Source organism: Montipora capricornis, chromosome 9 (genome assembly GCF_036669925.1).
Source record: "Montipora capricornis isolate CH-2021 chromosome 9, ASM3666992v2, whole genome shotgun sequence".
NCBI lineage: Eukaryota > Metazoa > Cnidaria > Anthozoa > Scleractinia > Acroporidae > Montipora > Montipora capricornis.
In genome coordinates, this window is record NC_090891.1 from 48,206,906 (window position 1) to 48,214,405 (window position 7,500).

Below are 7,500 nucleotides of genomic sequence, written 5' to 3' on the forward strand. Positions count from 1 at the left end.
CTCATATGTGAGATGCTTCCTTATTCTCCTTATATTGTATAGATAGAAATGTCCCATAGCGCACATTTTCGTTATATTAGTATCAAATTTCATGTTACGATCGAACCACACTCCAAGGCTCCTCGCTGTAGTAGTTGTTTTAACTTTAGAATTTCCAATTGTCATTTCATCAAGGGATACTTTGTTTAGTTGTTGTCGCGTTCCTATTACCAAGAATTCCGTTTTTTGTTCATTCAGTTTAAGTTTATCTTTTAACATCCATACTCTGACTGCTTTGATACAACGCTCCATCGATGTTATAGCTTCTATCTCACTTAACCCACTGTCTGGCTTAAAAGACAAGTACAGCTGACAGTCATCTGCATAAGCATGTGCAATTGGTAAGCTGGTTTTGACCACCTTCAAGAGCTTGCTAGCATAGATGGTAAACAGCAGCGGCCCTAAACAAGACCCCTGCGGTACTCCATGAGATAAGTCAGTGCTATCGGAGTATGCACCGTCTACGATAACATGTTGCGAACGATCCGACAGATATGACTTAAACCACATTAGCGCAGAATCTGTCATTCCAAATGATGTTTCAAGTCTCTGTAGTAAGATCTTGTGGTCTACTGTGTCGAATGCTGCGCTTAAGTCAAGCAGGACTAATAATGTAATATGTCTACGATTCATGTTATGGAAGATGTCATTTACAACTTTTAAAAGTGCCGTTTCCGTGCTGTGTTGCTTTCTGTATGCGGACTGCAGTAGGGGGTACAAATCATTCTCAGCCAGGTGACTATGTAATTGGTCAAAAACTGCTTTCTCTGCTACTTTTGACAGAAACTGCAGATTGCTTACGGGCCTTAGATTCTTATAAGCCGTACCAAGACCAGGTTTTTTGAGGAGAGGCTTGACGAGCGCATCCTTCCACGCTTCAGGGAAAACACCCTGTGATAGTGAACAATTAACGATGGTGGTAATAACAGGTAGCAATTGGTCAAGACAGTCGACCACCAATTGGGTTGGCATAGGGTCTAAATTACATAATTTTTTGGCGGCTTTCTTTATGATTGCGCTAATATCGCCTCCAGACAACTGCTTAAATGATCGTAAAACTTTCGCACATTCCATTTTAGGGTCTGGCAGGTTTGTATGATGATAACCAGCATAAAATGGCAGCATGATCAGAGATGTAGCGGTCAATTTGAGGTGATCCATGTACAAGTTTCTCAGACATACGAGCGATGATAAGATCTAAAATATGACCGTTGAGGTGAGTAGGCATAGTAACATGTTGCTGTAGATTGAATGATTCAAGTAAGTTTAGAAAAATCGAAGAAATCGGATCCTGATGACCTTTGTCTGTATGAATATTAAAATCTCCTGTGATTAGCAGTTGTTCTTTGCAAAGTAAAAGAGATTCCAGATAATCAGAGAACTCGTCAAAGAATACAGATGTAGAGACTTTATGATCTTCGGAATACGGTGGTCGGTAAACAATAACAATGCGCACATTATGGGATGATGATGTCACAATCCACTCTGAGAATTCAAAGGAGTCATTTTGACCACCATCCACTTTTTTTACATTCAGTGTATCACGAAATATAAGAGCAGTCCCACCACCAGTACGTCCAGTTCGTGGATGATCTACTATTTTATATCCAACAGGGCATAACTCCACTTTGACAGTTGAGTCATTTTTGTAAGCCAAGTCTCTGTAATAGCAATGAGATCTGCTTTGCTTTCGCAAATAAAATCAAAAATATCCACTGTTTTATTCCTAACAGAGCGAGCATTGAGAGTAGTCAACAACATCTTTTGTTTGCATAACCCAGTCAATCCATTATTTGTATTCACATTGTTTGTAATCATTCTTTTTGGAGGCTCTTGTATGTCTGGATGAATAGTTATTAAACTGGACGGGTTTCTATTGTTGGCGGAAGTCTTTAAGGAGTTTGTCACATTGGAATTATGCAGATTATGCAAAATTTGATGGTGTAACTTTGTTGAGTACCTCGATGAAATACGAACTTGAATACGACGATTTTCTGCCATTTTAGATCCCTGTATGGATCTTCCTACTCTAGATCCTTGATATCTCAAGATGTCAAAAGACGCAGTGGTAGACAAGAGAGTAGAATTCAAACGACAGTACCCAGTTATCCATGAAGCTGGTAGTACTCAATAGGTACTATTGTACACAATAGGTAGTTGGACGGCCGCATGTTGAGTGTTGAGCTTGTAGTGATATCTTGTGTTTCCTTCTTGTGCATTCGAATACTTCTCGGAACATGGCCCCGGATTAGGATGAATGTCTATACATATCGTAAGGTCTTTTGCTGGTAGATGAACACAAGTATAGCCCCATTTATTCCAGCTAACGATAGGTCTTCTAAGCTCATTTGTACGAGATAAGATTCTTGGTCGAGATATATCTTGCTTGAGTAGTACACCGCTTTCCAAGTACTGCTTGTGATGAATGAAATTGTTGGCCGTTAAACGGAAAGATAAGTGGAAGAAAGCCAAGAGCAAATGTAGCAATTTCCAATTTGATATAGAGCTTTGACTAGAAGCCGCCATCGAAAACCCACGCCTCAAATCGTAATAATAATACCTATCATGATTGGTGCTCTTGGAAGCATATCAAAAGGTGCAAAGACCTGGATTGGCAAGCTAGATGTACCTGACTTCCTTGGAAGTGTACAATTATCGGCCATCCTTGGAACTGGTCACCTGTTGCGGAAAGTGTTGTGTCTCTAAGCTACGGGGAGTTGCTGAGACATAATAAACATTACCCAGTACAACACTTGGCGACTGGAGAGAATCAAATAATAATAATAATAATAATAATAATAATAATAATAATAATAAAATAATAATAATAATAATAATAATAATAATAACAAACTGTCATAATAATTTATATCATGATAATAATAGCCTCGATGTTAAATACTGTCAGCGAGATGTAACCTGCGATCAGGCTCTATTTTAGTTTCGCGTGGTACGTGGAGTTGGCGAAACGAAAAATAGAGCCTGACCAAATTCCTCTTCGAAATTCCTTCCGCCCACTTTTTTTGATTGATTGACATGTCCTTCATCGGCCAATCAAATTTACTTCCATTACACCAATACACGCGTGGACGGCAGATTGACGCTATTTTGTTTTGACTAGAGTTAATTACCGTGGGAGGAATATTATAAACGAATTCGAAAGTTACCGTTGGCTTTAATTTGAGAAAAACAAACGAGTCTTTTTGACCACCATCCACTTTTTTTACATTCAGTGTATCACGAAATATAAGAGCAGTCCCACCACCAGTACGTCCAGTTCGTGGATGATCTACTATTTTATATCCAACAGGGCATAACTCCACTCTGACAGCTGAGTCATTTTTTGTAAGCCAAGTCTCTGTAATAGCAATGAGAACTGCTTTGCTTTCGAAAATAAAATCAAAAATATCCACTGTTTTATTCCTAACAGAGCGAGGATTGAGAGTAGTCAACAACATCTTTTGTTTGCATAACCCAGTCAATCCATATTTGGATTCACATGGTTCGTAATCATTCTTTTTGGAGGCTCTTGTATGTCTGGATGAATAGTTATTAAACTGGACGGGTTTCTATTGTTGGCGGAAGTCTTTAAGGAGTTTGTCACATTGGAATTATGCAGATTATGCAAAATTTGATGGTGTAACTTTGTTGAGTACCTCGATGAAATACGAACTTGAATACGACGATTTTCTGCCATTTTAGATCCCTGTATGGATCTTCCTACTCTAGATCCTTGATATCTCAAGATGTCAAAAGACGCAGTGGTAGACAAGAGAGTAGAATTCAAACGACAGTACCCAGTTATCCATGAAGCTGGTAGTACTCAATAGGTACTATTGTACACAATAGGTAGTTGGACGGCCGCATGTTGAGTGTTGAGCTTGTAGTGATATCTTGTGTTTCCTTCTTGTGCATTCGAATACTTCTCGGAACATGGCCCCGGATTAGGATGAATGTCTATACATATCGTAAGGTCTTTTGCTGGTAGATGAACACAAGTGTAACCCCATTTATTCCAGCTAACGATAGTTCTTCTAAGCTCGTTTGTACGAGATAAGATTCTTGGTCGAGATGTATCTTGTTTGAGTAGTACACCGCTTTCCAAGTACTGCTTGTGATAAATGAAATTGTTGGCCGTTAAACGGAAAGATAAGTGGAAGAAAGCCAAGAGCAAATGTAGCAATTTCCAATTTGATATAGAGCTTTGACTAGAAGCCGCCATCGAAAACCCACGCCTCAAATCGTAATAATAATACCTATCGTGATTGGTGCTCTTGGAAGCATGTCAAAAGGTGCAAAGTCCTGGTTTGGCAAGCTAGATGGCTTCCTTGGAAGCGTACAATTATCGGCCATCCTTGGAACTGTTCAACTGTTGGGGAAAGTGTTGTGTCTCTAAGCTACGGGGAATTGCTGAGACACAATAAACATTACCCAGTAGAACACTGGACAACTGGAGAGAATCGAATATCATAATAATCATAGTAATAATAATAGTAATAATAAGTAATACTAATAATAATATAAAATAATAATAGTAATAATAATAATAATAACAAACTGTCATAATAATTTATATCATGATAATAATAGCCTCGATGTTAAATACTGTCAGCGAGATGTAACCTGCGATCAGGTTCTATTTTAGTTTCGCGTGGTACGTGGAGTTGGCGAAACGAAAAATAGAGCCTGACCAAATTCCTCTTCGAAATTCCTTCCGCCCACTTTTTTTGATTGATTGACATGTCCTTCATCGGCCAATCAAATTTACTTCCATTACACCAATACACGCGTGGACGGCAGATTGACGCTATTTTGTTTTGACTAGAGTTAATTACCGTGGGAGGAATATTATAAACGAATTCGAAAGTTACCGTTGGCTTTAATTTGAGAAAAACACGTTTAAAGCATTGGGAATGTTTTCGACGACTATATTCCGGCAAAGGCCGGTGAATATGCAATCTTTTAAGCTTGACATCTTAATTTGTAATTGAGATAACCTAGCATTTTGTCGTTGGACGGTTTGGAAATACATTATTCCTTTAACGTGTTTGCCCATGAAGGTTTCTTTGGTGATTTTTTCGGGTAAGATCTTCAGTTGCAGTGTATTTCTAGAATTGCGCGCAGTGAAATCAACAAGTTTGGCCGGCGGGTCTAAAGCACAGGTCACATTCCACAGGTCACTCGTTGCAGGTCCTTGTTTTATGTTTTGGAAAGTAACCAAAACCCTCAATTTGGCTAACCCTAGGCCTAAAAACCACCCTTACGCCTAGGGTTAGCCAAAGTGAGCGTTTTTGTTACTTTTCAAAACCTAAAACAATGACCTGCAACGAGTGACCTGTGGATTGTGACCTGTTTTTTAGACCCGCCGTAAGTTTGGCTGTTAATTTTTTGATGGAGCACGAACAGTAAGATGGACTCGCAAAGATTCTTTTATTGTTGTACAATTGATCTCTCTGGAAACATGCCATTTTAGTTTCTGGAGTGCGAGTTTTAAGTTAAATCAACTGGAAATATTATGAAGTGTGCAAACAAACCGTGTCATGTACAGTAAATAAATAAAGCCGTTTGATACACAGATATTCAAAACATGCATTCGTGTAACTTGCGATTTTCTCAGCATCTCCTCCTGTTGATATATATGTCGCCTGTCTCATCCAGGAAACCAATATGAATCGGCTTTCATTGTCATTTGAAAGAACCAGCTATTTAGCTTCAAAACATCAGGGAAGTTTGTGCCAAAGTACTTTCAACCGGGTTTTGCTAAAAGCAGGCCCGCGGCCCAGCGGCCAGCGGCCCACTGCCCGCAACGGCCCAGCGGCCCAGCGGCCCGGCGGCCCGAAGACCCAGCGGCCCGCGGCCGACGGCCCGCGACGGCCCGGTGGCCCGGAGGCCCACACAGTTTTGTTGTCCAGCGGTAAATCCACGCACATGCACAGATTTTCATCGGGTTTGGGCGCGCAAATGAAAGACAGTGAGTTTATCATTTTAATAATCATTTCAATCTTTTCTTTCGTTGCATGTTGCCAAGTGAAAAATGTTGCCATTCTCTGTTGTTTTCGTCTGTTTACAACAACAAACAGAAACAAGGATTCAAATGATTAAAATACTAAACGAATTCAAACCCACCGTCGTCCATACCCGATGCATACACGTGGATTTACCGCTGGACAAAACAAACTGTGGAAAATCAGTGAATGAAGGGGTAGTTTCTAAAGAAACTGTGGTGCTGCGTCCGTGGGGAAGTAGTATACAAAAATTTGGTTTATCAACGGAGTTGATAATGTAAATTGGCCACCGTACAGAGATTCTAAAAGCTGACGTTTCGAGCGTTAGCCCTTCGTCAGAGCGAAGGATTTGCTACTTCCCCACCGACGCAGCACCACAGTTTCTTTAGAAACTACCCCTTCATTCATTTGTTATTCAACTGCTGCGACCACTAACCTTGTGTTCTAGAATTTTTTAATCCACTCGATTCGCTCTGACGAAGGGCTAACGCTCGAAACGTCAGCTTTTAGAATCTCTGTACGGTGGCCAATTTACATTATCAACTCCGTTGATAAAACCAAAATTTTGTGGAAAATCAGGACTGGGCTACCGGGCCTCCGGGCCGCCGGGCCGTCGCGGACCGTGGGCCGTGGGCCGCTGGGCCTTCGGGCCGCCGGGCCGCTGGGCCGTGGCGGGCCGTGGGCCGCGGGCCTGCTTTTAGCAAAACCCCTTTCAACCCCATGGCCACAGAGCTCGACAACGGAATCGCTAATTTCACTCGTTCCAGAGATTCAAACCCGATTCTGGACAAGTTATGAGATGTTTCAGATGGCATATCTCCATTTAGACAAATAAAATCAAGTTGCACCGTCCACGGCATTGAAAGAACAAAAGCGAGCAAATTTTTTCGTACACTTATGGCGGATTAGTCTCGAGGACTTCGCGAGAGCTCCGCGCAATCACGATGGCATTTTCACTTCCGACGTTTCAACAGCCAATCAGATCACGAGTTTGGTTGGCCGACCGTCCGGCCCAATTTTAGCGAGCGACGACATAAGAAAACATATGGGCGAAGCTAAAAATGGGCCTGATCGCAGGTTAAGCGAGATGATGCACTTGGATGAAGAAAGCAGCTCGAAATCTGAAGTTCTGTTTTGCTGATAAGAATCATGATTGGCCGTCAAGGTGAAAATGAAAACGACGAATAGAACGTAAACAAATTTGCATTTACAACTAGTTGCATTGTTAAATAACTGATATTATTTTTATATTCTCAACAGAATATCTCGTTTCTGATTCAGTGGTCAATGACGAAAGTATAAATAGGTTATAGAATGCCATACGGAGGTATACATGGAAACACAGCGAGGGCAAAATTTTGTTAAATATATAATAAAGATATCAAATTGCACTCGCGTTCATACCATTTCCTACACCAGAATACAATAGGAGAGTACATGCGTACAACTTCATTGT